This window comes from Equus asinus, chromosome 20, assembly GCF_041296235.1.
Source record: "Equus asinus isolate D_3611 breed Donkey chromosome 20, EquAss-T2T_v2, whole genome shotgun sequence".
Lineage (NCBI taxonomy): Eukaryota > Metazoa > Chordata > Mammalia > Perissodactyla > Equidae > Equus > Equus asinus.
The window spans coordinates 90,416,960-90,436,261 of record NC_091809.1 but is presented as its reverse complement, the minus strand read 5'-3'; the positions used below and the strand labels follow the sequence as shown (position 1 = coordinate 90,436,261).

Genomic DNA, 19,302 nt, shown 5'->3' with positions numbered 1-19,302 from the left:
ACAATCACTTTAGAAAGTGCAGCTAACCGGAACAGAATTTGTTTTCCAATTCTCCTTCCCTGAAAGACTCCAGACCCATTTTTGCAGGATAACTAGATATTCAAAAACAAATGCCTGTCTCATAAACTATTTTGGAGAATGGGGGCAAAAGAAGGGACAGGGCAACTAATTTTCTTTATAAGGTTGTTTCATCAAGCCACCAAAATTGGACAAGAACACTACAGGGAAAGAAAAGTATAGACCAAACTCAGTCATGAAGATTCAAGAATTTTAAATGATAACATGTTTGAAAATCAAATTGAAGGATACATAAAATGGAATAGACATGGACCTTGTGCTCAAGTAGCTCACAATCCAGTGGGGAGCTAAATTACAATGCGGTAAGTGACATGGAAGGTATGAAATGGGAAATTTGGTCAACTGGTCAAGTAGACAGAGAATACAACTGGTTGGTCATTAAGGAATCTTTTACAGGGAGGTAGCCTTTGAACTGGCCTGGGAAGGACTAGATAGGTAAAGTTAGTAGCTCTTTCCTCAGTATATGACATGGAGTACATTCCTCACATCTTGTAGTTAGCATCTTTTAAGTTCATTATTTAGTTACACTTCTGTCTCCTCACCCCTGCCCCATAGAACACAGTTACACAGGCAATGGCCAATTCATTCATCACACATTTCTGTGTTATTAGCACAGGGCCTCACTCTTAGTAGATGTTTAGTAAAGATTTACTGAAGTCTTTAAAAAAGAGAATGTTTACTCTTATTATCCCCTGTGTATGGAAGAGTCCTCTGGAGAGAAAACAGGAAGGAAAAAAACAGAAGGATCCTGGAGCAAGTGGATTGAAATATACCAGTTATCTCCCCATTCTAGGCATGAAGATCCAGAGACAAACAGGAGGCTGAGATGGAATGAATGTCCAGATAATGACGAAAGAAAAACAGAGGGAATGATGTTAGAGAAAGTGGAAGTTTGTTTCTACAAGCCTGACCGTCATTCATGCCTCTGGAGAGAAAATGGCTACAGTAATCTCTTCTCTTTTCTCTTTCTTCCAGCTGACTAGTCTGAGAGGCTAGAGAAAAGATGTGGGAGGGGAAGATAAGTCCTTGAGGAAAGGCAATTTGGTCACTGAACTCTAAGATTTAGGTGGTTCCCATTTCTAAGCTCCACTCCAAACTTATCATCTAATCCCCTAATAATTTTCACAGCGAAAATCTAAAGTTAGATCTTTCAGGCAAAGGTAATAGCCAATCTTGCCTAAGGACCTAGATATAAATTGGAGACGAAAGGAAAATACCTAGGAACTATAATGCAAACGCAAATGAGGGGATGTTGAATTATCTAAGGTGCAGATGCCAGGAAAAGATTATAGAAGTATGGCACAGCAAAAATTTCAGACATTTGAACCTGGATGATGTAGCTTACTGAGGGGCAGAATTACTGTTTTTCCTCTATCAGGAAGTTGTTTCAGGAAGTGGCTGAGGCCAAGAGTTGCTGAGTACCATAAATAACCTGGCATACCTTTCTTTGCTGCACTTCATACCTGGGAAATTCTTCACCTGGCACTGACCGCCAATCATCCTCACCACCTAGGACACATTCCCCATAAGAAACCTAAGAGGGATGCCAAGCAGCCAAGCTAACCCAAATATATCTTTTATCTCTGCAATTTTCTTACCCTTTTGAATGTTTCGTAAATCCTGTGAGTAGAACTGACTGTGAGCTTCATTTTTGCCAGCGCTCGCAGATTCATTCCTTAAGACGTGGCCTGTAAGGACTCAGACATGAAATTCTGCGCTCTTTCTCATACACTGAACTACCTTTAGGCTGGGAAGGAAAAAGGCACTGGAATAAAGCACTGAAATGAGGAGTATGACTGCATTTTGGGGTTTTTTTAATGTTTCACTGTTAACAACTTTCAAGCCCCACCCTTTCTTCTTCCCCTTGTGCCCACATGTGGGTAAGCTGATGAGAAACACAGGTGCTCCATCTTTGGGTGACTGTAGGAGATTCAAATCACAGAAGCCCCCTCCCACCTGCAAGAACCCTCATCTCAGCCACCCCACTAATCATGATAAAAAGCCCAGGCCAGTCTGCCTTCCTTGCTCTCTCAAGCCTTTTCAGATCTGCTTGAAAGGCCTTCCCTGTTCTCTGCAGAGACCTCAAGCATGTAAGTAATAAACCTTTTCATTCACCCTGTGTGTATGTGTGTGGCATCATCCGTCTTGACATCCAAGCCAAATTTTGCAGGGAGATCCATCTGCCTCTGCTGAAAACCATTACAAGCACCCTGGGAAAATCCATTTCTTCTGGCCTCCAGGACTCAAAGAGGCATCTTTCTCTCTTTCCAAACTTCCTTCTCCATCATTTGGGGAAAAGAGGTTACAGCCTTGATTGTGCCAATTTATTCAGCAAACATTCCCAGACTGCATATTACATGAGAGTGGTTAACAGCACAGGTCAGGAACTAGGATTTCCTGAGCTGAATCCTGGCTGTGTGGTCAGAACAAATCATTTAACCTCTCTGTGTCTGTTCTTTTCTTCATTTGTAAAATAATGCTATTTAGGAGTGGGTTCAAAATGTTTAAAAATGGAAAGGCAGCAGCACTGACCTGTCTGGGGGGGATCTGGCTCTCTGCAGTGCCCAGACCTAGTCCTTTAGGTGCTGCTGGATTGTGGGGGAGACTGGTGCAGTCAGGGTGACCACGAAAGCTAGGCAGGCCCTTGAGGTTGCAGCTATGTATCACCCAGTATGGAAGTATTTCAACATTTTCATAACCAGCAGAGCTGAATCAGTGTGCACTAGCTTAGTTAATAGTAAAAAATTTTAAAAATAATAACTGCAGCACTTACTTCAAAGGATTGTTGTGGTAATTACATTTGAGAAAATTAATGCTAAATGCTTAATATCCCATAGTTAGTGATCAAAAAATATAAGCTATTATTACAATGTGACTAGACTCTCCTCTAGATGTAACATAACGCACTCACATAGAAATAAACCTCTGTAAGGGAGAATACTATAAGAAATCTGACTTAGCTAGTTTTGTCAATGATTGACAACAAAATGGTATCTGGTTCTCCAAGTCAGATAAAGTCCACCATATCCACCTATTATTTAACAACAGCTTAAAGATCCATGATGCTTCTCAGAGAGATCAAAATTCTTTGACATTCTTCTCATCAAGAGATAGGGTCTGTGTCCTCTCCCTTGGAAACTGAGCAAGCTTTGTGATTGCCTCAGCTACAGAGCACTGGAGAAGTGATATTTTATAGCCCAAGGCTAGGCCACAAAAATAACACACAGTTTCCATCTTGTTTCCTTGGAACGCTTGCTTGTGGAATCTTTAACCACCATATAAGATGTCCCACTATAATGAGGTTACCATCCAGGAGACAATATGAGAAGATCACATAGAAAAGAAATAGAACAAAGTTTCTATTATACAACTAGTTATATAAATTAATAACATATACTCATGGGGAATGACACTAAATGTTTTACAGTATACTTACAAGTTCACAATATTGCCACACATTCAAATCCATTAAAGTGGGTGTCTATCAAGGAAATAAGAAAAAGAGTAGGGATGGAGATAAAAGGGAATAAATAAGAGGATGTGGTGAGACTGAACCCTCGTTACATTGCTGATGGGGATGTAAAATAGTGCAATGGCTATGGGAAACAGGAAATTCCTCAAAAAATTAAACATAGAATTACCATGTGACTCACCAATTCCACTCCTGGGTTTCACTTCCAAGAGAAATAAAAACATGTTCACACAAAAACTTATACACAAATGTTCATAGCAACATTATTGATAATAATCATCTAGTGGAAACAGCCCAAATGTCCATCAACTGATGCATGGATAAACAAATGTGGTAGATCTATACAATGGAGTGTTATTTCACCATAAAACAGAAAGAGATACTGATACATGCTACAACGTGGATAAACCCTGCTGAGTGAAAGAAGGCAGATACAAAAGTCTACATGCTATATGATTCCATTTATATGAAATTCCAAGAATGGGAAAATTCATAGAGACAGAAAGTACACCAGTGGTTTCAGGGGCTGGGGAAAGAGGAAATGGGGAGTTCCTGTTTAATTCAGATGAAGTTTCTTTTAGGGGTGCTGAAAATGTTCTGGATATAGATACAAAGGTAGACAGATAGATAGATGATATATAATTTTCTCCTCTTCTTTGGATAGTCTTTTCACTTTCCTAGTAGTGCCCTTTGATGCATGGCATTGTGAATATTGAAAACCTCTGAACTATACACTTTAAAATGGTTAAAATTGTGGATTTTATGTTATATGAATTTATCTCAATGAAAAAATATATACCATAAAGAATCTTGCAGAAAAAAATCCTAACTGGCAGTCTGCTGTTAAAGGGAGAGGGAGGTCTTATTGCATGTCATTATGTTAACATTAATATTAATTAATATTAATATTTGGAAGATGGTATTTTGCAGAAATGAAAAAACATCCCAGATGAAAAACAATTAAACAATTGATAAAGTATATCATTTATTCTACCAGAATTTTATTTCAATTTTAGTTTTGGTTTTATTTATGATATTTCAGTATGTTGACTTCAAATTTTTAATTAAATGAAACACCTATAAAAAAAAAGAAGCTGGAGAAAGAATAGCAAATTAAAAATACATTGAGAGAAAGTAAATAGCAAATTAGAAATACATTGAGAGAAAGTAAATAGAAAAAGAAAAGAATAAAGATAAAAGCAATGAAATTGAAAACAATAGAAAACATTAAAAATTTTTTAATTCTCTAGCAATATTAAAGAAGGAATAGTATGAATAACTTCATGCCAATAAAAGAAAAACCTAAGATAAAATTGACAAATTCCCCGCATAACCCTGATTGCAAAACCTGAGAAAGAACATTATAAGAAGAGAAAATTATAAGCAATACATCTCTTGAATATATGTACAAAGTTCTCAACAAAGAAAATTCTATGCTCAGATGGTTTCATTGGCAAATTCTACCAAAAATTTAAACTTGAAATAATACTAATTACACACAATGTCAGAAAATAGAAGAAGAAACTTCTATTCGTTTCATGAGGACGATATTACCCTGATAGCAAAGCCAGGCAAAGGCAGTACAAGGAAATTACAGACCACTATGCCTCATGAATATAGACACAATAATCCTCAACAAAATATCAGCAAATCAAATCCAACAATGTATAAAAGTATAGTACATTATGCCCATGTGACGTTAAAAAGTCAAACAATGTAATTTACCATGTTAATAAAATAATGAGGAAAATTCATATGATCATCTCAATAGGTGGAAAAACTTTTTGATAAAATTCAACTTTTGACAAAATTCAACTCATTCATGATAAAAAATATCAACAAATTAGAAATAAAAGTGAACTTCTTCAATCTGATAAAAGACATCTACCAAAAAACCACAGCCAACATCATATGTAATGCTTAAACACTGAATGTTTTCCTTAATATTAGTAACAAGGCAAATATGTTTGCTTTCATCACTACTATTCAACATTGTACTGGAAGTTCTAGCAAGTGCAGTAGGGCAAAGTGAAGAAATAAAATTTATACAGATTGGAAATGATGAAGCAAAGCAGTATATATTTGCAGATGACATGTTTATCTACAAAGTAAATTCTTTTAAAAATCCACCAAAAAAACCTGCCAGAATTAATAACAGGGTTTAGAATGGTCAAAGGATACAGTCAATATGTCAAAATAAATTATTTTTTTATAATCTAGCAACAAACAATTGGAAAATAAAATGTTTAAATAATGTCAAAACAATAAAATACTTAGAAACAAATGTATCAAATATACTAAGACCTGTATACCAAAACCCACAAAATTTGCTGAGAAAAATTAAGGAAATTCTAAAACTTTCTTAAGTGATCAAAGTGTTTTAATTTTTATTTAGTTCTTTGATACATGGGCACATATATTTATCAAAACTTATACTATACACTTAAAATCTGCACTTAATTGTTTTTATGTTATGTCTCAATAAAGTTAACTTAAAATGAAATCTACAAAAGTTCTCATACTGATAAAAGTTTATAGACATTTATTTTAAATCAGGCAAACAAAGATGCCTACTATCACTGCTTCTACTCAATATTGTACGTAAGCACTCAATAGCTGAGAATGAAAAGAAAAGAAAGAAATTAAGTATATGAAGAGTAAAAAGAGCTGCCTTTACTTGTATATATGTTTTTTATGTAGAAAACATCGATTTTAGAAATAATGTGTTTAACAATGCTACTAGACATAAGGTCAATATACAAAAATTAATTGCATTTCTGTAACCAACCACAAATAGAAAACTTTCTTTTAAAAGTTATTATTAACAATAGTATCAAAAACTGTAAGGTAGTAGAAATAAATCTAGAAAAAGATATTCATGGCCATTATGAAGAAAACTAAAAACTTTGTTGAAAGATATTAGAGTAAATATAATAAACAGAGAGACATACCATGTTAAATAAGAAGGATCAATTTTCTACAAATTGTTTCATTTAAATCAATTCAATTGCAATCAAAATTCTAACAAGATTTTTGTGATACTGAAGAAGCTATTTCTAAAACATCTGTGCCTAGAGGAGTGATTCTCAGCCAGGGGCAATTTTGCCCCTGAAGAGATATTTGGCAAAGCCTGGTGACATTTTTTATTGTAACAACTAGTGGAACCAGGGAGAGGAGTTACTACTGACTTCTAGTGGGTAGAAGCCAGGGATGCTGCTACACATAGTGCAATACACAAGACAGCCCTCCCCCACCCACTACAGAGAATGATCTGGGCCCAAATGTCAACAGTGTCAAGGATGAAAAACTCTGGCTTAGAATTACCAAGGCAATTTTTAAAAATAAAAAGGTGAGGTGATTTAGCCTGTCATATATAACATTTTATTATAAAGCTATAGTAGTTGAAACAGTGTGATTTTTGTCCCTGAAATGGACAAATAGATCAAAGTAACAGAATAAAGGCTAAATAGTCCTCCGGGAGTGATGAAAAAAGATGCAGGGAGGACCAAGTATATATCCTGGTGGACCAAGTATAATGGTAATATTTTTTCTTAAGTGTTGACTACACAGGTTTGAATTGTGATGTTCTTTTTTTTGCATTAATTAAAATAATAATCTTTAAAGGAATGTGTAGCAAGTTAGTAGACTAAGTGGACTGAGATGATGTGGGTACTCACACTACCCAAATCAAATGAATGGAAATTCTGTATAAAGTATCAGAAAACTACAGAATTGAACTGTAAGAAAAAAACTGTGAAACTCCCAATCCCAGAAACAGAATAAGAAAATCAAATAGACAGTGATAAATATGAGTTATTAATTCCATACTCATGAGAGTTTCCCACAGACATAGGTACTAGAAGCTTGGAGCTAAGATCATAAAGCTAATGTAAAAATGGAGGTGCGTAATCAGACCATTACAAATTGTGAAAGCTAGACTTGAGCTCCTGCATGAAGACCAGTGCCTTCAAGAATGTCCCCTTCATCCCACATTAAAGGGAATTAGGAAGTAATGCTCCCTGAGATGGCAAAGAAATGATACTTTCTGCCTTTCTTTGATCATGGATGGTACTAGGTCGCCCCTCAGGAGCTGAAACTTTAGGCTGTGCCACACGCAGATATGTGGTCTTAAACCACCTTTTTGTTGGTTTAACTCAAAGCTGATCTATTAAAATAGAAAATGTCCCTGTACATTGAACACTCTGGGACTCTGGCAGATGCAAAACACTAAACCATCATGTCAGGATAGTTACGACCAATGGATCTCAGAAATCTCATGATTAAAATCTACAAAATAAAGAAAGCACAGCTGGAGATGAGCACAAATTGAGATAAAAAATTTCAGGGGCTGGCCGGTGGCACAGTGGTTAAGTGCACACGGTCCGCTACGGCTGCCCGGGGTTCCCTGGTTCAGATCCCAGGTTCGGACATGGCCCCGCTTGGCAACCCATGCTGTGGTAGGCATCCCACATACAAAGTAGAGGAAGATGGGCACAGATGGTAGCTCAGGGCCAGTATTCCTCAGCAAAAAGAAGAGGATTGGCAGCAGATGTTAGCTCAGGGCTAATCTTCCTCAAAAAAAAATTCCAAACTACATATATAAATGAACCACCATGAATGGAGAGTTAGCCTACACAATGAAAGGCAATACTTACCTACTGGAAATAATAGAAAAATCTAAAATACATTGTAAACAAATATGCTTAAAATTATTAAAGTTATAAAGGTAAAAACTTTAACAATAATGGATTTAAAAAAGAGAGTGTGAAAGCAAAATGGCCTTAAAAGAAACCAAACACAGTCATGCATCACTTAACGACAAGGATACCTCATCATGCAATTTCACCATTGTTCAAACATGGTAGAGTGTACTGACACAAACCTAGATGGTATAGCCTGCTATATGGCATAGGCTATTGCTCCTAGGCTACAACCCTGTGCAGCAAGTTACTGTACTGAATACTATAGGCAATTATAGCACAACGGTAAGTATTTATGTATCTAAACATAGAAGATGTAAAGTAAAAATACAGTATAAAAAATAAAAAATGTAAAGGGTACTTACCGTGAATGGAGCTTACAGGAATGGAAGTTGCTCTGGGTGAGTCAATGAGTGAGTGGTGAGTAAATGTGAAGGCCTAGGAAATTACAGTACACTACTTTAGACTTTATAAACACTGTACACTTAGGTTACACTAAATTTATTTAAAAATTTTCTTTCTTCAATAATAAATTAACCTCAGCTTACTGTAACTTTTTTACTTTACAAACTTTTAAATTTTTTAACTCTGACTCTTTTGTAATAACACAGCTTAAAACACAAACACATTGTACAGCTGTACAAAAATATTTTTATATCCTTATTCTATAAGCTTTTGTTAATTTTTAATTTTTTATTCATTTTTTAAATTTTTTATTAAAAATTATGACACAAACACATACATAAGCCTAGGCCAACACAGTTAGGATCATCAATATACCTCCACATCTTGTCCCACTGGAAGGTCTTCAGGGACAATAACATGCATGGAGCTGTCATGCAACGTCTTCTTTTGGAAACTGCCTGATGTTCTTCGTGAGGAGGTGTCACTCTTTTCAGAAATATGTCCATGGTGGTTTGCTTGGTTTGATTCTTTTTTTAATCAGAGATTTGTTTGTAAGCAGATAAGGCACCATGAAAATTCCTTTCTATTAATGAAACCTTTTGGTGTTGAGATTCACGTTTTCAAAATTTTGAGGAGCTTGTTGAGGTCTGCAAAAGCTTATGCTAAACATTTCACTGTATATTTTCTTGGGGGCGTTCTTTTCTTCTCCTGCAGTTTCCTTTTCTCTTGCCTCTTCTTCAGCTATGTGTTCCTGTTCCAGTTCCAACAACTCCTCATTAGTCAATTCCTCAGTAAAAAACTCTAGGAACTCCTCAATGTTGTCCTCACTCATACCCAAGTTAACGTTGTTTGCCATCTCAAACACAGCCTTGTTGATTTTGGCAACCTCGTCATCCTTGGGAAGTCCTTTGAAGTCATGGATGAACCTCTGGAGCATCTTCCAGATGCCATTCACACACTCCTTGGTGACATCACCTCAAGCCCAAGCATGGTTCTTGATGGAGTCATAGATGTAATCCTTCCAAAATTGCATGAGCAGTTTTGTCTTCTTCAGTTGCAGCAATAGCCGGGGCAAAGGTCCTCCTTAGATAGTAGGCCTTAAAAGCTGCTATAACACTTTGATCCATTGGTTGGATCAAGGAGGTGGTTTTTGGAGGGAAAAACACCACTTCGATATTGGGATGAAGATCACCAATAAAAGGAAGATTTCTTGGAGCATTATCAACAATAAGCAAAATCTTGAAAGGTATTTTATTCTCCAAAGAGTACTTTTCCATTTTGCTGGCACAGAAATTCAGGAGGGCATCTTGGAAGAAGGGCTGGGGCATCCATGACTTCTTATTGCTCTTGTAGTACACTGGAAGTGTGTGCTTATGGATATGCTTGAAGGTCCAGGGATCCTCACTGTGCCAAATCACAAAGAGTTTCAATTCGTTGCCTGCAGCATTACCCCAAAGCAAAGTTATCATCCTGTCCTTAAAATCCTTAAAACCTGGCATTAACTTGGGCTCCTTATGGATTAAAGTTCTTTCAGGCATCTGTCCCCAAAATAGAGAGGTTTGAATTATATTGAATATTTACATGGGTAAGTAATTTTTCTTCACAATCATCTTATCTAGAGTTTTCAAGAATTCTTAAGCTGTCTTCACATCAGCACTCATAGACTCAACACTCACTTTCACATTATGTAACAAATAACAATTCTTGAATCATTTAAAACACCCAGAGCTAGCAGTAAATTCGACATCATATTCAGGTCCAGCCTTTTCTTTCAACATCACAAACAAACTTTTTGCTTTGACTGTGACCATCATGGTGCTGAGAAGGATACAATTCTGTGTTTGGTCTTCAATCCAGGTCTTTAGAAGCCTCTCCATGTCTGATATAGGCCCTTCTCAAATTTTTCTTAGTCTTGTTGCCTTCAGTGAAGCAGATAAACAGCTTCTGTCACTTTGCTCTTGTTCTTCAAGATCATAGCTATGGTGCAATGGGCCATGACTGACTGGTGAGCAATAACCATCACTGATTTTCCACCTTTGTAGTCCTTAAAGGATTTTAATTTCACTTCCAGGTCAATCACTTAATGTGGCCTCTTACCAGCAACATTAACAGTGGATTTTGTACACTTAGGGGCCATGATGAACAAAACAACATGAGATCAAGTCAAGCACAAGAGAAAATGATTCAATCAAGAGATGTAGTAAACATGAGATGTATGAGGCTTCTGCCAGCATATCACGGCATATTGTTTTACAGTAAACTTTATTTTATAAGTAGAAAGAGTACGCTCTAAAATAATGATAAACACTATAGTATAATATATACATAAACTAGTGATGTAATCACTTATTATTATTAAATATTATGTACTATACATAATTGTATGTGCTATGCTTTCATATGACTGGCAGTGCACTAGGTTTGTTTACACCAGCATCACCACAAACACATGAGCAATGCATTTTGCTACCATGTTATGATGGCTACAAGGTCACTAAACAATAGGAATTTTTCATTTTCATTATAATCTCACAGGACCTGTGTTGTATATGTGGTCCATCATTGATTAAAACATTGTTATGTGGTGCATGAGTGTAAAATTAAAAACATTACTAACGAATCAATGGGCAGAGGGAGAGAGTATGAAAATCAGCAGTAAGTGAAGTGATAATTGCTGAGAATTTTCCAAAATTAAACAAAACAGAATTTTTCATTATTAAAAAGCACACTGGGTTCCACACTCGTGGCTCAGGATTGCATGTTCACAGCAAGTGGAGTCGTGCAGGGTCATGTCATACTGAGTAGCACAATGGGCAGCACTTTCAGTGATCTGGCTTCTGTTAAATGCCTCACCAAGTCATAAAACGGGAGTGACATCAGCATCATGGCAGAAGGAGATTTCTTGGTAATCTCTCCCCTCCACCATACAATGAAAAAGGGATTCATACTCCAACAGAGGACATCCAAATACAACACAAAAGATGTCTGAGAGACCTGCACAACCATATGACAGAGGGGAGAGAAGCTGGAGCCCCTCTCAGAGAAGGTGGAATGGGGTAAGGGAAAACTCCACTCCATCCCCAAAAGACTGGGAACTAGGACTGTGGGCAGCTTGTGAGAAGGAAGGAATAGGGGAAGGGATGTTGATCATGGGGACATCAAAGATACCCAAAGTCCCTTGCAGACTAGAGGAAAGCCCCTATCAAGATGAAAGCTACTGCAGGGGTGACCTCATCAAACCAACACCCCAGGAGAGCAGATAGCAAGACCAGAGTGAGAAAACCCTGAGAGCATGCAGAAGAAAGCATCCCTTCCCCTCCATCTGCCCAGCACCAGCTCCAGTACTTGGGATCTCAGCTGAATGCAAAGGGCTCAGAATACATGGCTCTTGACCCACATCCAGTGATGATAGGCAGTAAGTGAGACCAAATAATACCATGATGCACAAAAACAGAGCCATGCCCTCTAGGAGTATCAAAAATTATATTAAATCTTAGACCAGAGAGAAAATGATGAGTACCCATAAATCAGTCCTGAGGACACAGAAGTATGTATTCTAAATTACAGAGAATTCAAAATAGCTATCGTCAAAAATTCACCGAGTTAAAAGAGAATGTAGAGAAACAATTACAAGTTCAGGAGAACTCTTGGAAAAGATATTGAAACTATAAAGAAGAATCAATCAGAAATACTGGAGATGAAAGACACAATAGAAGAGATAAAACAAAATATGGATTCCCTGAATGCTCAAGCAGACATCATAGAAGAGTGAATCAGCATAATCAAGGATAGACATGTTGAAATGCTCCAGATAGAGGAGGAGAGAGAATTAAGGCTAAAAATAAATGAAGAAAGTCTCTGAGAAATATCTGACTCAATTAAGAAGTGCAACATAAGAATTATAGGTATTCAAGAGGGAGACAAGAAGGAGAATGGAGCAGACAGCTTGTTCAAAGAAATAATAGCAGAAAACTTCCCAAGCCTAGAGAAGGAGATGGAATTCCATGTGGAAGAGGCTATCAGATCTCCTAAATATGTCAAGGTGAAAAGGGCTACTGCAAGGCACATAGTAGTGAAACTGGAAAAAGTGAATGACAAAGAAAAAATACCAAGGACACCAAGGGAGAAGAAAATAACCTACAAAGGAACCTCTATCAGGCTTGAAGTGAATTTCTCTGCAGAAACCTTACAGGCTAGGAGAGACTGGAATAACATATTCAAATCTTTGAAGGGCAAAACCTTTCAGCCAAGAATACTCTATCCAGTGAAAATATCCTTCAGATATGAGGGAGACATAAAAACATTCCCAGGAAACAAAAGCTAAGCAAGTTTATAGCCATAAGACCCCCACACACACACAAGAAGTCCTCACGATGGCCCTCATACTTGAAAAAAAAAAAAGAGGAGAAAGGGGTTACAAAACATGGAGTAAGGAGATAAATAGGTAGACAAAATCAGAAAATTGTAGCTATACATCAGAACAGATTAGCAAATACTTAAGTAAAACATTAAAGATAAAGGGAAGGAAAACACCAAAAACAAAGATAATCTTGTTATTTTAACCACAAACTCACAACACGAGAGGGAATAAATGTGACAAAAAAATATAGGAAGGCAAGAGGAAGGGTACTGAATCAGTTTAGTCTAAGCAAATAAGAGGCCATCAGAAAACTGACTATCTACAAAATTTTGCACACAAACCTCAGAGTAACAATTAAACAAATAAGTAGAACAGAGACACAAATAATGAATAAGGAAAAAAACAAAGAAACCCAACATGAAAAACTACATAACCCAATTGGTAGACTGAAACAAATGGGATGAGAAACAAAGGAAATGCCGGAGAACCAAAAAGTGAGTAATAAAATGGCAGCATTAAGCCCTCATATATCAATAATCACCCTAAATGTAAACGGATTGAATTCTCCAATAAAAAGACACAGCATGGTGAGATGGATTAAAGAACAAGACCCAACAATATGCTGCCTCCAGGAAACACATCTCAGCTCCAACAACAAACACAGGCTCAGAGTGAAGGGATGGAAGATGATGCTCCAAGATAATGGCAAACAGAAGAAAGCAGGTGTCACAATACTTCTATCAGACGAAGCAGACTTCAAGATAAGACAGGTAAAGAGAGACAAAGAGGGGCAGTATATAATGACGAAAGGGACACTCCACCAAGAAAACATAACACTTAAAATATCTATGCACCCAACACAAGAGCACTCAAGTACATAAAGCAACTATTAACAAACCTAAAAGAAGATAATAATAACACAGTAACAGTAGGGAATCTCACCACTCCACTAACATTAATGGATAGATCATCCAGACAGAAAAATCAACAAGGGAACAGTGGAATTAAATGAAAAGCTAGACCAGTTGGACTTAATAGACATAAATAGAACACTCCATCCAAAAACAGCAGAATACACATTCTCAAGTGTGCACAGAACATTCTCAAGGATAGGCTATATGTTGGGAAACAAGACAAGCCTTAATAAATTTAAGAAGATTAAAATAATAACAAGAATCTTTTCTGATCACAATACTATGAAGCTAGAAATTAATTACAAGACAAAAGCTCAGAAAGGGACAAAGATGTGGAGATTAAACAACATGCTATTGAACAACCAATGAATCATTGAAGAAATTAAAATATAACTCAAAAAATATCTGAAGACAAATGAAAATGAAAACATACCGTATCAACCCATATGGGATGTAGCAAAAGATGTAGTAAGAGGGAAATTCATCACAATAGAGGCACAACTTAACTAACAAGAAGAATTCCAAATAAGCAATCTCAAAATACACCTAACTGAATTAGAAAAAGAAGAATAAACAAGCCCAAAGTCAGCAGAAAGAGAGCAATAATAAAAATCAGAGCAGAAATAAATGCTGTTGAAACAAAAAAGGCAGTAGAAAGAATCAGTGAAACAAAGAGCTGGTTCTTTGAGAAGATAAAAAAAACTGACAAACCCCTAGCCAGACTTACAAAGAAAAATAGAGAGAAAGCTTAGATAAATAAAATTAGAAATGAAAGAGGAGAAATAACAGATACCACAGATTATAAGAGAATGCTATGAAAAGCTATATGCCAACAAAATGGATAATCTAGAGAAAATGGATAAATTCTTAGACTCTTACAATCCTCCAAGCTGAATCAAGAAGAAATAGATAACCTGAATAGACCAATCATATGTAAAGAGATTGAAACAGTAATCAAAAGCATCCAAAAAAAAATAAAAGCCCAGGACCAGATGGCTTCCCTGGAGAATTCTACCAAACTTTCAGAGAGGATTTAATCTCTATCCTTCTCAAGCTATTCCAAAAAATTAGGGAAGATGGGATGCTTCTTAACACATTCTATGACACCAACGTCTCTCTGATACCAAGCCTGACAAGGACAAAACAAAAAAGGAAAATTACAGGCCAATAACGCTGATGAACATAGATGCAAAAATTCTCAACAAAATATTGGCAAGCTGAATACAGCAATACATCAAAAAGATCATACATCATGATCAAGTGGGATTTATACCAGGGACACAGGGATGGTTGAACACCTGAAAAATCAATCAACATTAAACACCACATTAACAAAATGAGAAATAAAAACCACCTGATCATTTCAAAAGATGCAGAGAAAGCATTTGACAAGGTCCAACAGCCACTTATGATAAAAACTCTTTTAAAAAATGGGGATAGAAGGTCATAATAAAGGTCATATAGGGATCTCGTCAAGATGGGGATGTAAGAAGACTCTGAACTCATCTCCTCCCATGAACACAACCAGATTACAACTATTTTTGGAAAAATTACCTTGGATAGAAAACTGAAAACTGGATGAAAAGAACCGCCAAGCCACCTTCAGGAGCAGCAGAGTTTCTCAGCCAACCAGGCAGGAGCCACCCTAAGGTACACAGTCCTCCCTGGAGGAGTGAGGTCCGGAGCAGGGGCCAATACTGCCATAAGCACCCTTCAGACTCAGCACAACTGAGACGAGGGTCTTACTACCTGGCTTCGCTGGCTATTAACTGCAGCGGGGAATACCCCTAGAAAATCTATTGGTTGAAAGGAGAAAAGACCCAGGTCTTAAAGGGCCTATGCACAAACTCACTCATCTCAACAACCTAAAATCACCAGAGGGAAGGCTGACAGTCCTTTGGTGAAAAGAGACTCACTTGGTGAGCTCTGGGTGCATCTCAGTGGGAGAAAATAGCTCTCCAGAGACTGAAACATTGGTCCTAGTCCAGGTGTGCTAACACAGACCCTGGCAGAAACCATTGAAATTCTTCCCCTGGCCTGTTATCCCAGGGGTCTGCCACACCCACTAGACCACAGATTTAATCCAGTTCAGCCAGGGCAGACAGCCCACCCTAGGGACCAGCCCCACCCAATAGCAAGCCCTCAGGCTACTTGTTGACCTGCATTGACTAGGTGCCTTGATCCTCTACAGGCAGGTCAGTGTGTCCACCTCTGTGGGGCAGGGCCTCTGTAAGGACCAGGTGAACCGTGGGGGGGGGTGGGGGATTGGTGGAGAGGTGGGGGCCTCTGCAGTGGGGTGTTGGGGTACAATCCAAGGGGTTAGGAAGTGTGCACAGACCAGGACTGTGTTGATGGTGTGTGTGGTCCTGTGGGGGGGTGAGGCTTATCAACGGCAGAAGACCTGTGCTTCACAAATAGCCATAAAAAGGATCAGCCCCACCTTCCAAAACCTGAAACAATTGAGTGCTCCTGTGCCTAGGGCCAGCCCCACTCAGCTGCACTCCTAACAGAACTGACAACAGCCTTGTAGGCCTGAAGCCTATGGCAACTCTAAGCCCCTGAGCCTAGCAACCAGCTACAGTGGGTACTTACCCAATTAACAGGAAAACTGCAAGAGGAGTGTGCTGTCAGACCTTGTAGCCAATGGTGCTAAGGCTCCCCAAACAGGATTTACAAACAGTTGGCCAGGGAAGGAAAGACTAGACTCCCTGGGTACCTGCATTAAGAGCAACCGTGCCACAGCAGAAGGACACAACTAGCCCACAATGGGATCACTCCTGGATCATTTGGACTGGTGACAAGAGGGAAGCACACTGCTGGGCCTCAAAAGGCATCTCTTACATAAGGCCACTTCTCTAAGATCAGGAAACACAGCCGACTCACCTAATACATAGATATAAGCACAGAGAAAGAGACAAAATAAGGAGACAAAGGCATACATTCCAAGCAAGGGAACAGGACAAAACCCCAGAAAAAGGACTAAATGAAACAAAAATAAGCTATCTACCTGACAGAGAGTTCAAACAAAAACTCATAAGGATGCTCACAGATATTGGGAGAAGACTGGATGAACACAGTGAGCTCATCAGCAAAGCACTAGAAAATATAAAAAAGAACCAATCAATGAGAAATGAAGAATATAATACTGGAAATGAAAAATTCACTAGAAGGACTCAATAGCAGAGTAGAAGATACAGAAGAATGGATCAGCGAGCTAGACGAAAGACTAGAGGAAATCACCCAAGCTGAACAGATAAAAGAATTAGACAGAATGAGAACAGTCTAAGGGAAATCTGGGACAATATCAAGCTCAGTACCATTCATATTATAGGTGTCCCAGAAGGAGAAGAGAGAGACAAAGGGGAAGAAAATTTATTTGAAGAAATAATAGCTGAAAATTCTCCTAACCTAAGGAAGGAAACAGATATGCAAGTACAGGAAGCACAGAATGCTCCAAACAACATAAGCCCAAAGAGGCCCACACCAAGACACATTATAATTAAAATATCCAAAATTAAAGATAAGGAGAGAATCCTAAAAGCAGCAAGAGAAAGGCAACAAGTGATATCCAAAGGAAAGCCCATAAGGATATCAGCAGACTTCTCAGCCAAAACCCTACAGGTGAGAAGAGAATGGCATGACATAGTTAAAGTGCTAAAAGCAAAAAACCTACAGCCAAGAATACTCTATCCATCAAGGTTGTCATTCACAATGGAAGGAGAGATAAACAGCTTCCCAGACAAGCAAAAATTAAAGGAATTTATCACCAAAAAACAAGTTCTACAAGAAATGCTGAATGGACTTATTTAAGTGGGAAAGCAATGACCACAAACAGGGATAAAACAATTATCAAAAAAAAACCCGGCAATAAAATCACTGGTAAAGGTAAAAATATAGTAAAGGTTGCAGATCAACCACCTGTGAAGATAATATGAAGGTTAAAAGACAAAAGTACTAAAATTACCTATGTCAATGATAAGAGGGTAATGGATAGACACACACAAAACAAGAGATTCAATATGATTTCAAAAACACAAAATGTAGGAGGAGGGGAGTGAAAAAATAGAGCTTTTAGAAAGAGGTCAAGCTAAAGAGTCTATCAACTCAATATAGACTGTTATATACATAGTATATTAAATAGGAATAATGTCAATGGACTAAATGCTCCAATCAGAAGGCATAGGGTGGCCAATTGGACAAAAAAAAAAGACCCATATATGTGCTGCATATAGGAGACACACTTCAGATGTAAAGACACTCAAAAACTGAAAGTGAAAGGATGGAAAAAGATATTCCATGCAAATGGCAAAGAAAAGAAAGCAGGGATAGCAATACTTATATCAGATAAAATAGACTTTAAAACAAAAACTGTAACAAGAGACAAAGAAGGGCACTATATAATGATAAAGGGAACGATCCAACAAGAAGATATAACACTTGTAAATATCTATGCACCCAACATAAGAGCACCTAAATATATAAAGCAATTATTAACAGACATAAAAGGAGAAATAGACAGTAACACAATAAGAGTAGGGAACTTTAACACTCTACTTACACCAATGGATAGATCATCCAAACAGAAGATCAATAAGGAAACACTGGCCTTAAATGACACAAAGCACATGGATTTAGTAGATATATATAGGACATTCCATCCAAAAACCACAGAATACACATTCTTTTCAAGTGCACATGGAACATTCACCAGGACTGATCACATATTAGGCCAGAAAACAAGTCTCAAATTTAAGAAGGCCAACATAATACCATGCATCTTTTCTTACCACAAACATATGAAACTAAAAATCAACTACAGGAAGAAAACCAGAAAAGACACAAAAATGTGGAACAAAATGCTACTGAACAATGATTGGGCCAATGAAGAAATTACAGGAGAAGTCAAAAAATTCCTGGAGACAAATGAAAATGAAAATACAACATGCCAAAATCTATGAGATACAGCAAAAGCGGTTCTAAGAGGGAAGTTTATAGCAATTCAGGTCTACCTCAACAAAGAAGAAAAATCCCAAATAAACAATCTAACAGCACATCTAAAGGGACTAGAAAAAGAAGAACAAACAAAATTAACAAACCCTTAGCCAGACTCACCAAAAAAGAAAGAGAGAAGGCTCAAATAAATAAAAATCTGAAATAAAAGAGGAGAAATTACAATAGACACCTCAGAAATACAAGCAATAATAAGATAATGCTATGAAAAGCTATACACCAACAAATTGGATAATCTAGAAGAAATGGATAAATTCTTAGAAACATAGAACTTTCCAAAACTGGACAAGAAAAAGCAGGGAATTTGAATAGACCAATCACCAGCAAGGCAATCGAAACAGCAATCCAAAACCTCCCAAAAAA

At 37.4% G+C, this 19,302-nt stretch overlaps 1 protein-coding gene across 25 annotated transcripts in view; it reads right to left on the bottom strand.

Moving 5' to 3' along the window:
• Nucleotides 1–19,302, bottom strand: part of LOC123278917 (olfactory receptor 2AG2-like) — a 410,069-nt gene that overhangs the window by 271,544 nt on the left and 119,223 nt on the right. For 15 of the 25 annotated variants that reach the window (XR_011495858.1, XR_011495849.1, XR_011495850.1 and 12 more), the window contains one exon: nucleotides 8,616–8,688. The exons of 6 other annotated variants lie outside the window; for them this stretch is intronic. The gene's annotated coding sequence lies outside the window, so the exon portion shown is untranslated. 4 more of the 25 variants (XR_011495856.1, XR_011495857.1, XR_011495853.1 and 1 more) reach the window with 3 other exon arrangements.